The sequence below is a fragment of the Prionailurus viverrinus genome, chromosome B3 (genome assembly GCF_022837055.1).
Source record: "Prionailurus viverrinus isolate Anna chromosome B3, UM_Priviv_1.0, whole genome shotgun sequence".
NCBI classification, from domain to species: domain Eukaryota; kingdom Metazoa; phylum Chordata; class Mammalia; order Carnivora; family Felidae; genus Prionailurus; species Prionailurus viverrinus.
This window is the reverse complement of record NC_062566.1, coordinates 80867047-80882476: the sequence shown is the minus strand read 5'-3', so window position 1 is coordinate 80882476 and position 15430 is coordinate 80867047.

The window sequence follows — 15430 nt, the reverse complement described above, 5'->3', positions numbered from 1 at the left end:
CTCTCCTGCCACAGTTAAGAGTTCTCCTTTATATCTCCTTTATATCTCCTTTAAATCTAAATGACTTCTGTATTAGGACCCTTTTAATTGCAAGTAACAGAAACTACTCAGATTAACTTAATCAAAAAGGGACTTTTTTGGCTTATGTGACTGAGATGTTCGAGGATGAAGCTGGCTTCTGGGACTCAAGGTATGTCATTGGGTCTCTCCCTTGTTCTTTTTCTCCCCTTCCCCTTTTTTCCTTCCTTTCAGCATCTCTCATTGCCTCCTCCTAACCTCAGGTGTCTCCTAGGTATGTGAGCTGGGGACAGGAGAACAGTTAAGAACCTTCTTTGGCCAAGTCTGGACTACACAGGGGAGGAGTCTTGCCTATCACAGAGATGCACAGAGAAGCATCATCAGCACCTGATTAGAAATGCAGAATCTACCTAATCAGGATCTGGGTTTTTTGTTTTTGTTTTTGTTTTGTTTTTTATCAAGATCCCCAGGTGATTTGCATGCATCTTAGTGTTCAAGATGCTTTTTCTCCTAGGAAAGATGCAGTGGGGGTCGACATCATTACAGGAGTCGGGAGAGTAAAGAAAACAAATGTCCACTCCAGCACAATTCTGACCTTGGTTAGCTTTCAGTGAAAATGAAGAATGAATCATTGTTCTAAATAAACTTTAATACTCATTTAAAGAAACATTTGCAGATCTCCCTGCAGTTTTCTGTTCTTTATAGTTCCTATTCTTCTTTATCAAGGCTGATTGTTAATTTAGCTATTTTTACTCTCACTTTTTATTTTAGAAATTATTTTCTTTACCAGGATATTTGTTAGGTAGAAGGAAATCAACGCCATGAATATTCGCTTCTTTGACTCTAACTAAATGGCTCTACTTCCTGCCAACATATCTGCTTCCTACTGCTAAAGGTAGCACAGGTTATCAGCACAGATGGATAAGAAGCCACAGGCTGGTTTGAATCCTGACTCTGCCACTTATTAGCTGTGACACTTAACCTTAACTTTGGTTTCCTCATCTGTAAAATGGGGCTTATCACAACTGTGATTCGTTACATGAACTAATGCTTGTACATGGTATGCAGGTAGTAGCACTTGTAGGCTTCTGCGATAAATAAATGTTAATTACTTATTACACATCCCTAATGCTGCTGGTGGCCAATGAAAAAAGTGAGCATTTGGAATATATTTATTACTGGAGTAAGTAAATCGCCAAACTTCCCCATTTCATTCACATTACCATTTCCGGTGAACAGTTTCTCCTAAGCATGCAGGCTGTGGAAGGAACTCTTCTAAACCACCAATCACCTCACAAGCTGATAATACCAAGGCTGACATGATATAACCAAAGTTCCCATAAATTTGCCATAATTTAAAAATTAAAGTAAAAATCAGTGCATGATCTCTTAGCTGGAAAATTGTTGGGGTCAAAGTGGTTACCACAAAAAACAATTTGTTGCCCTTATCACTTTAATTCAGAGCCCAGGAAGTTACAAAGATCTGTTACCCTAGGCAAGTTACTGACTACTTTGCCTCCTTTATGGGTTGTTGGGAGGATTAAATGATTAACATATAAGAAAGGCTTAGACAATGCCTGGCTCAAAGCAAGTAATCGGTAAACTCCAGCTCTACATAAAGGTTGTGGAGGTCAACAGTTAAAGTGACTGTGGCAGGTGACAATGCTCCAAAGTGAGGAAGGTGTCACTTCCTCCTCCCACATCCCCAGCCAACACACCCAACACACACATATTCCCCTCTACAATCAGGAGAAGTGACCGTTAAAGAAAGAAGAGTAAGAATGACAACTTAAAAAGGCCACCAAGAAGTATGATCTGAATTATCTGGACCACTTCTGTTGTGATCTTAACCAGCTTATCCTCTACCCTAATTTTTCCACCTGAAAAAAATAAGCCAATTCATTAAGGGCTTTTTGATGCCCAGGTGAAAGGTGCTGTTATTGGTGGAAAGTGTCATAGATTAACAACCTTCCAAACAATTTTAAATATTAGTAAATGTTACAGCTCAAAAAGTGATGGTTTCAGTGGCCTAGAAAATAGTGCAATTTATTCAAATATCAGTAGCTGTTATTTCTGGAGGCTAATCATCACTGTTTACCTTGGGAGCCTGGAAAACGTGTGGACTGTGCAAGTGCGCCATCTGCTGGTCCTAGAGACCCCGGCTGAGCTGCAAGGAAGCTTAGTCCATGAATGGACCAGAGCTCCAAAATAGCCAAAGCTGTTTCCACCACCTCACATCCTGGTGCTTAATCATCACAGTAAACACATTGCTTTTTCAAAAGAAAATGATTTGTTTAAAAGTGTGTGCACGCTTCTTAAATACTATTTTTTGTGCTTATATTATTATCCAGGGAGAAAAGATCATTTATTGCATCTCAGAAATGAAATGATCCTAAGAAATCATCTATTCTGAGTGCCATCTATTCTGAGTGCCGTTTTACACAAGAGAAAAATGAGGTTTTGAAAGTTACACAACTTTCCTAAGTTACACAGCCAGTAGTGGTAAGACAGGACCCAAGGCTGCTAGAAAAGGTAAAGGAGGGCAGAGATATGTGCCCAAATGAAGCAAACGTTCCAGCCAGTTTCCTGCACCTCCTGCAAACATCCTATTGATATAGGCACCTTAGTTATCATTTGCAAAGAACCGTAACTTCTCATCTTATATCCAGAGAAAAACTCTTACCTCTGGTCATAGCCAAAGGTAAAAGTCCTTTCATAGTTTTATTGCACTTATCAAAGAGAAAAAAAAATAACAGGTAGGGACACTTTCTCTAGTGATTATTTTCACTTCCTGAAAAAACAGAGATTTAGCAGTTTAATTTCAACATCTGTCATGCCATCCAACAGCAGATGCCAGCCTCTTACCAGGCAGACACCAGAACGGAAGCAAGGGTCTTTCAGGCCAAAAACCCTAGACTCACAGCTCTAGCCAGAAAGAGGTCTCCTTTAGCCTATGCAGACCAACTATAAAAACAAATTGGTCTTAGTCCAATACTTACTTATTCGCCTGGGTCACCGGCCATGTGACCTGACCACTCATTCCATCTGGGCACAGGTCCAGAGAAACACTAGTGCCATCCGATAGAGGGCAGTAGTGCACAGACACTAGGAACCACCCTGCTCTGCCCTCCCCTATCAGGAAAAAGGGGGCATGAGTGCAGCTCGCAGACTGTTCCCAGAGAGGGGCCCATCATTTCTCAGATGCCAAAATTAATCTTATAAGTCAATGATCTGACAGGGACAAATAATAATCATTCATTTTTCCTATTTCCCCCAACTCATGTCTCCAGCTCCATGGTCTACCCCCTTAAGCCTCCCAAATCAAAGTTCTTTTACAACATGACAGAGACAAGCCTTGGATCCATTTGAAAACCAGGCTGACAATTTCCTCGCCACCTCACGAGACAAAAAAAAAAAAAGAAAAAACACTAAACAGAATCCAAAAAATCCCCAAGGGAAAAAGCTTCAAGAATCTTGAAAATCATACCGATTTTTGTTTGTAACGTGTGAAATTATTACAAGTATGTTCACCAAGAGGACTATTGATGGATGACTCACAATTTAGCTAAATTCAATGAACCACACACTGTGCCTATCCCAGTAGGTGACTCATGCATTTTTTATTTCAAGTAGCAAGTGTTTGCCAAAAACAGTATTTAAAAAAAGTAATGAAAATTGTTCTGAAAGAGCTCATGAATAGGGTAGGACTACCCACCGACAGCCTCATTTGTGCTCTGACCACTTACATGGGATTTGGTGGGTCTGCTCTAGTCCTGCTCATTCGGCAGAATGCTCACCACAGCAAGGCTGGCAGAGTGGGGTCCGGTTTTACTCACTGTGCATGGTTATCCTCCTCAATACCCACGTCTCTGGAAAGCCTTGGGATATTTGGGGGTGTCCCAATAATGTGTATGTTTGGGGGCACACATAGGTTCTGCTAAAACACATTGAAAATCCATTCAATTCCTATTTGTCTTCTATTGAGCTTACCTTTTTTTCTCTACCTTTTAAATTAAAAAAAAAAAAACTAATTATCAGGAAAAAATGAAGGGCTAAAAGGTCCCCAGAGGAAATAATGAAAATGGCTACAGGTGAAGATCAGCGAAAGGACATACACTCTACTCTGACCATGAGTGTTTCTATGCATACCTCCTACTAAGCTATTCCCAAAGCCCTCAGTACGATTTCCCCTCTCTCAGCCTTACTTTCCTTTTTTTTTCTTTAACTTTCTTAATGTTTACTTATTTTTGAGAGAGAGAGAGAGGGACAGGCAGACAGAGCAAGAATGGGGGAGGACGGGCAGAGAGAGGGAGACACAGAATCCAAAGCAGGTTCCAGGCTCCAAGCTGTCAGCACACAGCCCTTCACGGGGCTTGAACTCACAAATTGTGAGATCATGACCTGAGCCAAAGTTGGATGCTTGACCAACTGAGCCACCCAGGTGCCCCTCTCACCTTACTTTCTAACCAGCCAAAGGAAAAGTTTATAGGTCCCCCTGACCTATTGATTTTCTCTTCCCTAAAAAAACATTGAATTTGCTTATCACCTAATAATATGTTTGTAAAGCTCAGAAAGACATTATTGAATATGAAATCGAATGCTGTAATAAATATTCAAAGCTTTGAGTATTTCAAGGGAAAGGATTTTAAGCCTTACAAATGCTTCTTCAAATGAATTGAGGAGAGGAGACAAAGTTCCTAGTGCTGCTAGTATTTATCCCTAAAAATTATTATTTTTTAAAATCACAAACAATGACCATTTTTAAGGTATGAGTTGGCTTTCTTTGTCCACTCATCATTTCAGGTTAATAATAATGAAGTGTGCACTGTCCTTTTAGGGTCCCTAGAGACCCTCCTCTCCCCCTCCCCATGGACATCAATTCTTCCTGCAACCAGGTTTTAAAAAAGAAGTGCAGCAGGAATTTAGTAGGCATTCTATGGTCACTCCTTAGAGGTTTTTAATCCTTGTTGCTTAGCAACATCTATATGATATAATTTCCATCTAGTGGTGAAATCAAGTATTTTTGTTAATATGAAGATAAGCTGATCTCTAGATACCCTACACAGCAAAGGATACTTGAGTGCTATTTTATCCCAAGAAGGGGGGGGGGGGGGGGGGGGAAGAGATGGAAAAGGCTTTTTCCTTCTTATATGTTTCTTTTCTCTTCTCCTTATCAACTGCTGCATAACAAACCACTCCAAAACTTAGTAGCCTAAAACAACTACTTATATTATCTCTTAGAGTTGTGTGGTTTAATTAGGCTCAGTCAAATGGTTATGGTTTTGGCCTTTTGTGTAATTGCAGTCAGATGGCAGCAGGGGCTGAAGTCTTCCAAAAGCCACAGTAGGTTGGACATCCAAGATGGCCTGGTGTCTGGCCTGGGATGGCTGGAGCAGCTGGAGGCTGGTCAGATATTTCTCCTTCCATACAGCTACCTTGGGTGTCACAACACTGGCTTACAGGCAATAGGGTGAGTGAGAGAGGCAGTGAGAATGGAAAGGAATATTTTATCACTGCTTAGAATTAGTTGTGCATGATAATAATAAAAAGCAGAATGGGGCGCCTGGGTGGCTCAGTCAGTTAAGCATCCAACTTTGGCTCAGATCATGATCTAGTGGTTCATGGATTTGAGCCCCATCTACACCAGGCTCTGTGCTGACAGCTCAGAGCCTGGAGCCTGCTTCAGATTCTGTGTCTCCCTCTCTCTCTCTGCCCTTCCCCCAGTTCACACTCTGTTTCTCTCTCTCTCGAAAATAAATAAACATTTTAAAAAAGCACAGATTGATTTTTAGTTTGTTTTAATATTGCTTTTAAATTCTTTATATACAATGCATCCCCTTATTCTCTATATCTTTGGAGGACCTCTCCCACTTTCTTGGGAAAGTGCTTCACAATATGGCTCTCTCTGGATAATTGGACCTCTTGTCTGATGACTGGCTTCCTCCAGAGCTAGTATTCCAACAGACTAGGCAAAACCTAAAAGCCTTCTTATGACCTAGCTTCAGAAGACCTGGAGTGTCACATCCACTGCATTCTATGGGTCAAAAGCAAGTCTCATGGCCATCTTAGAGTAAGGGGGAGAAGACTGAACAAGTTGATGTACTGAGAAGCAGACTTCATTGGGGGCCATCTTTGGACATAAGCAACCACACTCTCCATCACCACTTATAGTTCAGAACTACATGACTATTTAATCAAAGCTGGGGTTACTGGGGGCGCCTGGGTGGCGCAGTCGGTTAAGCGTCCGACTTCAGCCAGGTCACGATCTCGCGGTCCGTGAGTTCGAGCCCCGCGTCGGGCTCTGGGCTGATGGCTCGGAGCCTGGAGCCTGTTTCCGATTCTGTGTCTCCCTCTCTCTCTGCCCCTTCCCCGTTCATGCTCTGTCTCTCTCTGTCCCAAAAATAAATAAACGTTGAAAAAAAAATTTTTAAAAAGCTGGGGTTACTGTATTTCAACTAAAGAACCTACTACAACTTTAAAGGACTTTGCCGAAAGAGATTTTGAATTCAGGATTTTATTGAGCCTTGGAATCCTCCAATGAATTGTTTTTAATTATTTCTTGCTGAGTTAACTTTGAGTACATAGTGCCAACCTATTGCCAGGACTTCTGAGTCATTCCATGTACTTCACCTTAACCCTGGACCAAAGTTTTTCCAAATGGCTATACTCATAGCTCAACTCCGTTTCTCACAGGTACTCATTTGAACAACTAGGGACTTTCCAAAGCCATATCACTCCATTATAACTCAAAATTGCTCCTAGAGGTCCTAGGCCAGCTGTGAATAGAAACTTTAGGTTTCCTGAATCCATAAATATGAACAACCTAAATGTCCTTGATATTAAATATTTCTTAAAATAGCAATAGTGAACCTTGTATGTGCTAGGCATTGTTTTCTGTGCTTCGTGTATATTAAGTCATCTAAAGGTCATAACAAAGCTATGAGGTAGTAACCAATGTTATTCTCATTTACGGATGAGGAAACTGAGGCCCAAAGCAAGGTTAAGGAATTTGTCTCAGATCCCAAAGTTAGCAAGTAGAAGAACCCAATGCACTCTGATTCCAGAACCCAAGTTCTTAATAACCACGCTCCACAAATCTTGGCAAGATATTGCTTGCCAAGAAAGAGCATGCATATGATTATACACCAAATCCTTAAAAATTTTCTGTAGTCAAACAGATCAATATCTACTGAGGGAGACAAGACTGATACCCAAATAGTAAGTGAATAGTATCAGATGGTATTATAAGTAAACAAGTTCTAAAATGCATGCTGATTTAGACTGTAAAGTGTTGTAGGAATCCAGATAAGGTCAGAGAAGACATCGGACAGAACACTTTCTCATTAACCCAAATCACAAAATTTATGTTTTCTTTTCGCACAAGCATCGCCATTTCTGACTGTCAGTCCCTCAATTACTATGTGGTTAATACAGAGTGATCCACTAAAAATCAGGCCCACAGCTTTGTACAGCAGCCTGGTTTCTGTTGCCATCCCTCACAGAGAAGCCTTCACTCTGTGCCATTAGGATGTCATGAAGCAATAGCGAGGATGAACACATTTTTTGAATGTTCAACAAGGGTGTGACTTACTGTCTCCAAGAGCAGTTCTCTTGAGGGAGGAAAGCTGAGCCCTTCACTGATTCCTTTCCTAAAGGAGAAGCTTGGCTTGGCTCAGTGAATAAAGCCCTCTCATGGCTGTCAGGTTCTAAGCTCCAAATCTGGCTCTGACCTTGGGTTGGTCACTTAACTTGCAGAGAGAACAGAAAATAAAGGTAAAGAACTTACAAATAATGGTGTTAAAATGCATTGTCTATTATTCTTTTTTATTTATTTATTTTTTGCATTACCTATTATTCTATGATACAAAAATGCTAGACACTGCATTTGGATGAAAGCAATTTTTTGAGAGCACTTACCCACTCAAAATATTTAAAGAACATTTGAATGTCCTTTAAATTAGAGATCATACATATTTTTAGCACTGAGGCACAAACTAAAAAAAAATCAGCATTAAGGGGAAAAAAAAGCTAGATGTATAGCATAGAATAACACTGCTTTGCTGTCTCTGTTGGAAAAATAAAGTATGAACATTATGATGAAATTAAGTTGATTTATTCTTAGTATGTCTAATAGGACTACTTGAAGGAAAATCATAAAGTGTCAGTAAATAATGATTCCTACTTCAATGGTAAATAAATATCTGCCACAATGATATTAAAGTGCTCAAGACTAGACTCTGAGAGCATAAGAAATTATTGCAGATCTTAAGCTTTGAGCCCAGACTATTTTTTAAAAGAAATACCTTCTTTTAGGAGGAGATTTAAAAGAATCAGTTATATTAATTGAAACTGCCTTAAAAATGGAATCAGCAAGTACTTCTTATTGTTTTCTAAGTACTTCATTAGCATGGACATTTAAACCCAAATTCAAAATTCATCAACACCTTGGATTTAACAACAGCTATCATAAGAACAGATCTCTTGGGGCGCCTGGGTGGCCCAGTCGGTTAAGCGTCCGACTTCAGCCAGGTCACGATCTCGCGGTCCGTAAATTCGAGCCCTGTGTTGGGCTCTGGGCTGATGGCTTGGAGCCTGGAGCCTGTTTCCGATTCTGTGTCTCCCTCTCTCTCTGCCCCTCCCCCGTTCATGCTCTGTCTCTCTCGGTCCCAAAAAAATAAATAAACGTTGAAAAAAAAAAAAAAAAAAAGAACAGATCTCTTAATATCCTATCTTTTGATGACTTTCAGGACAATCTCCAGTTATTGAAAAATATACACTATTTTTCATTAGCAAATTAATTTAACAGAAGTTTATCTCAAAAATTCTAAAGCACTAAAAGCTATATCACAAAGAAGAAATCAGGATAAAGCTGCTGCTAATAAAAGACTAGGCTGATAACTTAACCTATTAAAACAATTATAAGAAACAGAATTAAACGTTCTTGATGCCATTAATTGTGTCAGCTCCATTAATTAATACTAGATGTTAAAAGGAAAATAATCCATTTATCTTTAAAGTTTATTGAAGTCCAAACATCTTTTTGTTTCAATTTCCAATAAATACGAAACACTCTGAGTCACAGAGTTCCGATGGTCTTAGTTTTAGTTTAAAAGCAAAAGATCCATTTAAATCCAATCACAGAAAAAAGAAGTCATCTTTGGCTCTAGGTTTATTATCACGCTTCCATTATCTGGAAGGTGTTAGCTCGACTTTCATAATTCCAGGAAAGATTTCTCATCACCATGTCACAGAAAGCTTAAGTTATGTTCTGGTTTGGGCTTAGAATTGTCTTACTGTTCCTTTCATACCTTTAAAAACTGCACTTAAGACTTGTCTTTGTGGCCTTTGGCCAGGGATCCAGCATTCTTTTTTTTTTTTTTCAATATATGAAGTTTATTGTCAAATTGGTTTCCATACAACACCCAGTGCTCATCCCTAAAGGTGCCCTCCTCAATACCCATCACCCACCCTCCCCTCCCTCCCACCCCCCCATCAACCCTCAGTTTGTTCTCAGTTTTGAAGAGTATCTTATGCTTTGGCTCTCTTCCACTCTAACCTCTTTTTTTTTTTTTTTCCTTCCCCTCCCCCATGGGTTTCTGTTAAGTTTCTCAGGATCCACATAAGAGTGAAACTATATGGTATCTATCTTTCTCTGTATGGCTTATTTCACTTAGCATAACACTCTCCAGTTCCATCCATGTTGCCACAAAGGGCCATATTTCATTCTTTCTCATTGCCACGTAGTACTCCATTGTGTATATAAACCACAATTTCTTTATCCATTCGTCAGTTGATGGACATTTAGGCTCCTTCCATAATTTGGCTATTGTTGAGAGTGCTGCTATAAACATTGGGGTACAAGTGCCCCTATGCATCAGTACTCCTGTAAGGGATCCAGCATTCTCCTGATTTCCTGAGGACTATGGGTTTGGCTAAGTACACTGTAGTCTACTGGACGGTACTCTGGAGACACCACGCCTGGCCTCTACTCCTGGATTCACAAGTGACTCCTGTGATTCTGTAAGTCCTTTAAAAAGAATTCTTTCATCTGTAAAGTAAGAATATATTCATCCATCTTCTTACCCAGAATTATGTTAAGACTTTGGGCGAAAACACTACCTAATTTCTGATTCTTTGTAGGGGAGGTAAAGTTCTCAGGGAAAATTCAGGCAGTGGCTTGCACAATCTCTAAAATATTACTAATAATGGCCCCAGCAATCTCTTTTTAGTTACATTCAAAACACTATAGGAGTTTATAATAGCCCCAAGTGGAAAACAACCCAAATGTCCATCAACAGGAAGTAGATAAACAGATTGTGGCCTATCTGTACAATGGAATATTACTCAACCATAAACAGAATCAGCTATTGATACATAAAACAACATGGACAAATCTCAAAGACATTAACCGGAATGAAAAAAAACCATACTCAAAGAGTATGTACTATATAATTCCATTTATATGAAAGCCAAGTAGAGGTAAAACTAGAAATGAGATAGTAGTTGCAGAAGTGGGTAGGATAACTGACCAGAAAAGAGCACACGGAAATGAGAAGGGATGGTCTATATCTTGTTTGGGGTGATGGTTACACAGGTGTATACAATTATCAAAACTCACCAACGTGCGCACTTAAAATGTGTGCATTTTATTCTGTTACTTATATGTCAATAAAATAATCTTGTCAAAACAACTCCGATAGGAGTTGCAATTTGCTGAGGACTCTTCCCCAGACCATAAGAATTGATTTAGAGTTAATAACAGTATTTACCTCTGGGGAAAAGAAATGGGGACCAGGATTAGAGTTATTGGTCAAAACGGACTCTAGCTTTATCTGTAATATTTTTCATCAGTTTAGCACCTTGCTCTTTTCACTTAATATATCTGGGAGATCAATTCACATCAGTATATAGAGCTGCCTCATTGCTTTCAAAGGTTATATAGTTGTGTCAGTCAGGGTTCGATCAGGGAAGCAAAATCACTTAGAGTTATGATATTAGGGATATATTATAGGAATTAGACTCCATATAAGTGTGGGGGGCAGCTGGGGAAGTAAAGATCCGAAAGCAAGAGTTCACATTTCAGAGGGGTCACCAACCAGTCAATCTAAGAAGCCAGGCACATCTTGCTGCCAAAACAGCAACACAAAGGACAATGGTGGAAAAGTCCATGGTCAGCTGCTCCTTCTGAGGGTCTGTGGCAAAGCACCAGGCAGGAGGACATGTAGCAAATAAAAAGACATGGACCAAAAGAAGAGCGAGGGCTTGCTGGAACCCACCGGCACCCTTGAGTCTGTCTGTCATTACATCTCCCTCCCATGACCCTAAGAAAGTAATAATGCTGTTCACTTCCATTTTCCACAGCCTCCACCAATTCCTCTTTTAGCCAATTCTAACTCAGAATCCTACAGGAAAGGTATTCTGGGAAATGTGATAGCTTACCTAGTTAGTTCTGTACAAATTATCACAGTATAGTATTTCTTTGTATGACTTAACCATAACTTAATCAGTTTTCTATTGATGACCATTTGGATGGCAATTGATCTTAGCTATTACAAACAATTCTGCATGAGTATCCTGGTCAATCCCCAAGCATACATGCAGGAATGCATCTGTAGGATGCATCCCCAGGCAAGGATTGGCACAGATTGATCCACATGTTTATTCGTGGTCATGTGGCCATGGAAGTGGGGCTCCAAACTTGGACCCAGCCTAGTGAGGTCCTCATCATTTGAGTCAGAGAGTAGGTACGTGGCCTATGGCTCCAAACTGCATTGTCCAATTGAAAGAAAGCGATTCCCAAAAGAAGGTGGACACATTTCTTGTACACCAGGGTTTCTCAGCCTTGGCACTATTGAGATTTGGGGCTAGATGATTCTTTGTTTTCACACACAAATATCTTCTGGAGGATGAAATCAATCCCTATTGAGAACCACTGGGAAAATAAGTTCCCACCATAAAATGTTTTTGTTGTGAAAGATAAAGTTTATTTAGGATGAGATGGAAAGAAAGATTTTAAAAGTAGAGCTAAATCACTCTGCATAATAAGGGAAATCACAGAAATACTGCAGAGGAGACACACTGGACTCGTCACTTCACATGGAACGGTGCGTTAAGCCATTTTAAGTGTATATTAAAGGAAAGGTTGGCCACAGGAGGTGGGTGAACTTGGAAACACGTGACATACATGTTTTATTATATGCATAAACAGAGATCTGGAAAGGTGTATAGCGTTAAGAGCATGGATTCTGGAGTCAGGCTGTTGTTTGAATCTCAACTCTGCCACTTATAACAATGTATCTTTGTGCAAGTTGTTAAAGCCTCTGAGACTCCATATCCTCTGTAAATAAGGAAATAATACCTGCCTTGTAGGGTTGTTAGGAGGATTAAATGAGGTACAGTTGTAAAGTGTTTGGATAAGTGCTTAGCATATAGTAATTGCTGTACAAGGGCTTGTTAAGTAAAATAAATAAATACACATCAAAATGTTAACAATGATTATTTCTAGGAAATAGGATTATAGGGGATTTAAATTGTTTACATTTAATACCCACTTCTGAATTGTTTAGATTTTCTACAATGAAACTGTGTTACTTATAAAATCAGGAAAAACAACAAAAAGATTTCCATTTAGGAAAAATGCAAAGTGTCTGTAAGAACCTTCATGGTAAGCATCAGGAATACATTCTTTCCTACAACAAATCCTAACATAACCTACTTATTGTAAAGTTTCTGTTAAAATATAATGCCTAGGTTTTGAAGTTTAAATCTGGACATGTGTCCAGTTCAAGATTTATCTGTCATCAGAAGACAAATAAGACTAATGAACACATTTGTTTGATTTCTACTTCTATTTCTAGAGTCTGTTACTTACATAGGACTCATCAGTGTTTGCTTGTAAGAGATAATATGCTTGAATCATACAAATCTTGCTTTCTTTTTCTTTCTTTCTTTCTCTTTCTTTCTTTCTTTCTTTCTTTCTTTCTTTCTTTTTCAGAAAGAGGGAGCAAGTGAACAAGGAGCAGAGAGACAGAGAGAGAGGGAAAGAGGGGTGGGGGAGAGAGAGAAGCAAGGCTCGTGTTTTTTACCTGAAGCTGGGTTTGTGCTCACCCGATGTAGGACTCAAACTCACAAACTGTGAGGTCATGACCCGAGCCAAAGTCAGATGCTTAATGACTGAACTACCGAGGCACCTCAAATCTTGCATTTCTTAAACAGGAACCCGGATTCATTCATTATTGGTGAATAATTAAAATTGCTATAGATTATAATATTCTTCTTTAAAATACATTATGTGGTTGACAAACGGAATCACAAATAGGACTCTGCCCTGTTATTCCCACTTGGACACAATAACAACATGCATACTAGATGCAAAATGTTCACATCTGAGGATCTTTACAATTCTTTGACTTTTTACACAGGTTAAACTTGGTTCAAGCTAATAGTAAATCCACAGATATTTGTTATCCTTTTGCCCTGTGTAAACACTGCAGTTAGAATGTCCCAGAATTTAAAGATGCATACGCTATAATTCCTGGCTCCTAAGTGGCTTGCAGTCTACTTATTGAGGACCACACAGGTTCCTTGGCTGCTGAGAGCAGAGGGAAGGGAGGAGAGGGTAGAGGACTTGTATTAAGAGACTCTCAGAATCCCTTCTATGCCTACTGCAAATACCATCAGCCAGCCTTTCCTATCCCTTTCCTTCTGTGACTCAAGCTAACCAATTACAGAACCAAAATAGCCCCACTACCCAGGCAAGTGTGGGACCCAGGAAACACACTGGAAGCTTTATTTTCTAAGGTGTAGAGAATGAAGGTCCTGCAGCTTATATGATGGAGACTATAGGATATCTAGAACAGAACTCCCAACCTTGGATTTATAACCAGTAGGGAGCACAAGGAGTATTAAGCAAAGCAAGGAGAAGATGCTACTCCAAATTAGACTATTGACCAACCCATCAGGAACCCTCACCCAGCCATTTACCTCCATCTTCTGGCAAAAACATCCCTCTCTTATTTTGGAAATGACTGCTCTCCTCCCCTTTGCAACCATGTGGTTGCAATGGGAGCTGGTATGCTCTTAAATGATGTGGCCCTCCTTGTCACAGCTGATTGGCCCAAGGGCAAGCAACCACCTGAAACAGCCAATTGCAGTTCTTCCCTGGTATTTTTTTGAAATGGATCTGGGAAAAAGAGTCAGTCTGTCTCCCTGGTGGAAACAAAGTTGTAAAATGGGAAACTGTTAAACAAGGTGTCAATAGCCCTATTAACTGCCAAGTAGAGAAAGCTGGTTGGCAGTGGGAGAAAATAAAGCCAGTACCAAGAGAAGTAGAAACCAAGACCAAGAGATGAAGTCCTGGACAGCTGGAGCTTCCTGTTCAAGGATTCCTGGGACCCCGCTGTGTTGCCCTCAGCCTTCCTCTGATTTCGGTTGCCCTACCTTTCTTACAATTATGGCAACTTCCCCAAGATCTTTCCATTAAATCCTACTTTTTCCTAAACTAGTTAAATGTGGATTTCAGACACTTGTCTAACATGTAATGACTCAAATAAGTTTCTCCCAGCACACATAAATTATGGTGTAATCCTTACATATGGTTTGAGTACAACCAGCCTTTTTTTTTTTTTAACAGAACAAATTCAGCCTATACTGATATTCTACTAGCTTGATGTTGTCATGGATTTCTCTAATTAGCAGAGGTTTCCTATGAAATTGGTGTGATAGATTTTTATCACTGGGCTATTAGATTACTTTGATGGAAAGCTCTTGTATCTGATATTTCCCCTTCTTCTCTTTCATCAGCATTGCCTTGTATTAGGTAACAAGCAGTAAACCCCAGGAATCCTTTGGTTAATGTCATTTTCCCCACTGTAAATTGTCCTGTATGTAAATGACTTTTGGTCAGATTTCAGGGAGTCATGGGCCTAAAAGAAATCTTACTACTTTTGTACACCTTTTGTTGGAAGCCATCTTAAGTCTGGTAAAAATCTTGAAAAATCAAATATGCGTATATACAATCAATGCAACCTCTTTAGAACACTTCCAAATTACTACCATCAATCCAAAAAGGTAGTAATACTATTTTCAGTATTATTCAATACTATTACAAAATACTATTCAATACTATTACTATACTCTCACAGTTTGTTCGGGAACTCTAAAGCCTCCTCTTTCTCAGTCCTTTAGGATAGATATGCTTTATTATAAAAGGAACAATAACAATATTAAAACAAAACTGTAGCATAAATAATAAACCATGCAACCTCATTTTCTTTGTGGAATAAGTGATTACAGTATTGCTGATTACCTGAGGAGGCAAAATGCTACCAGTGGCAATTGCAATAAATTAACTGGGGTTCGTTGGCATACTTTCAAGAATTTAGAATGACTCATGGAATGAGTGTTAATGGAA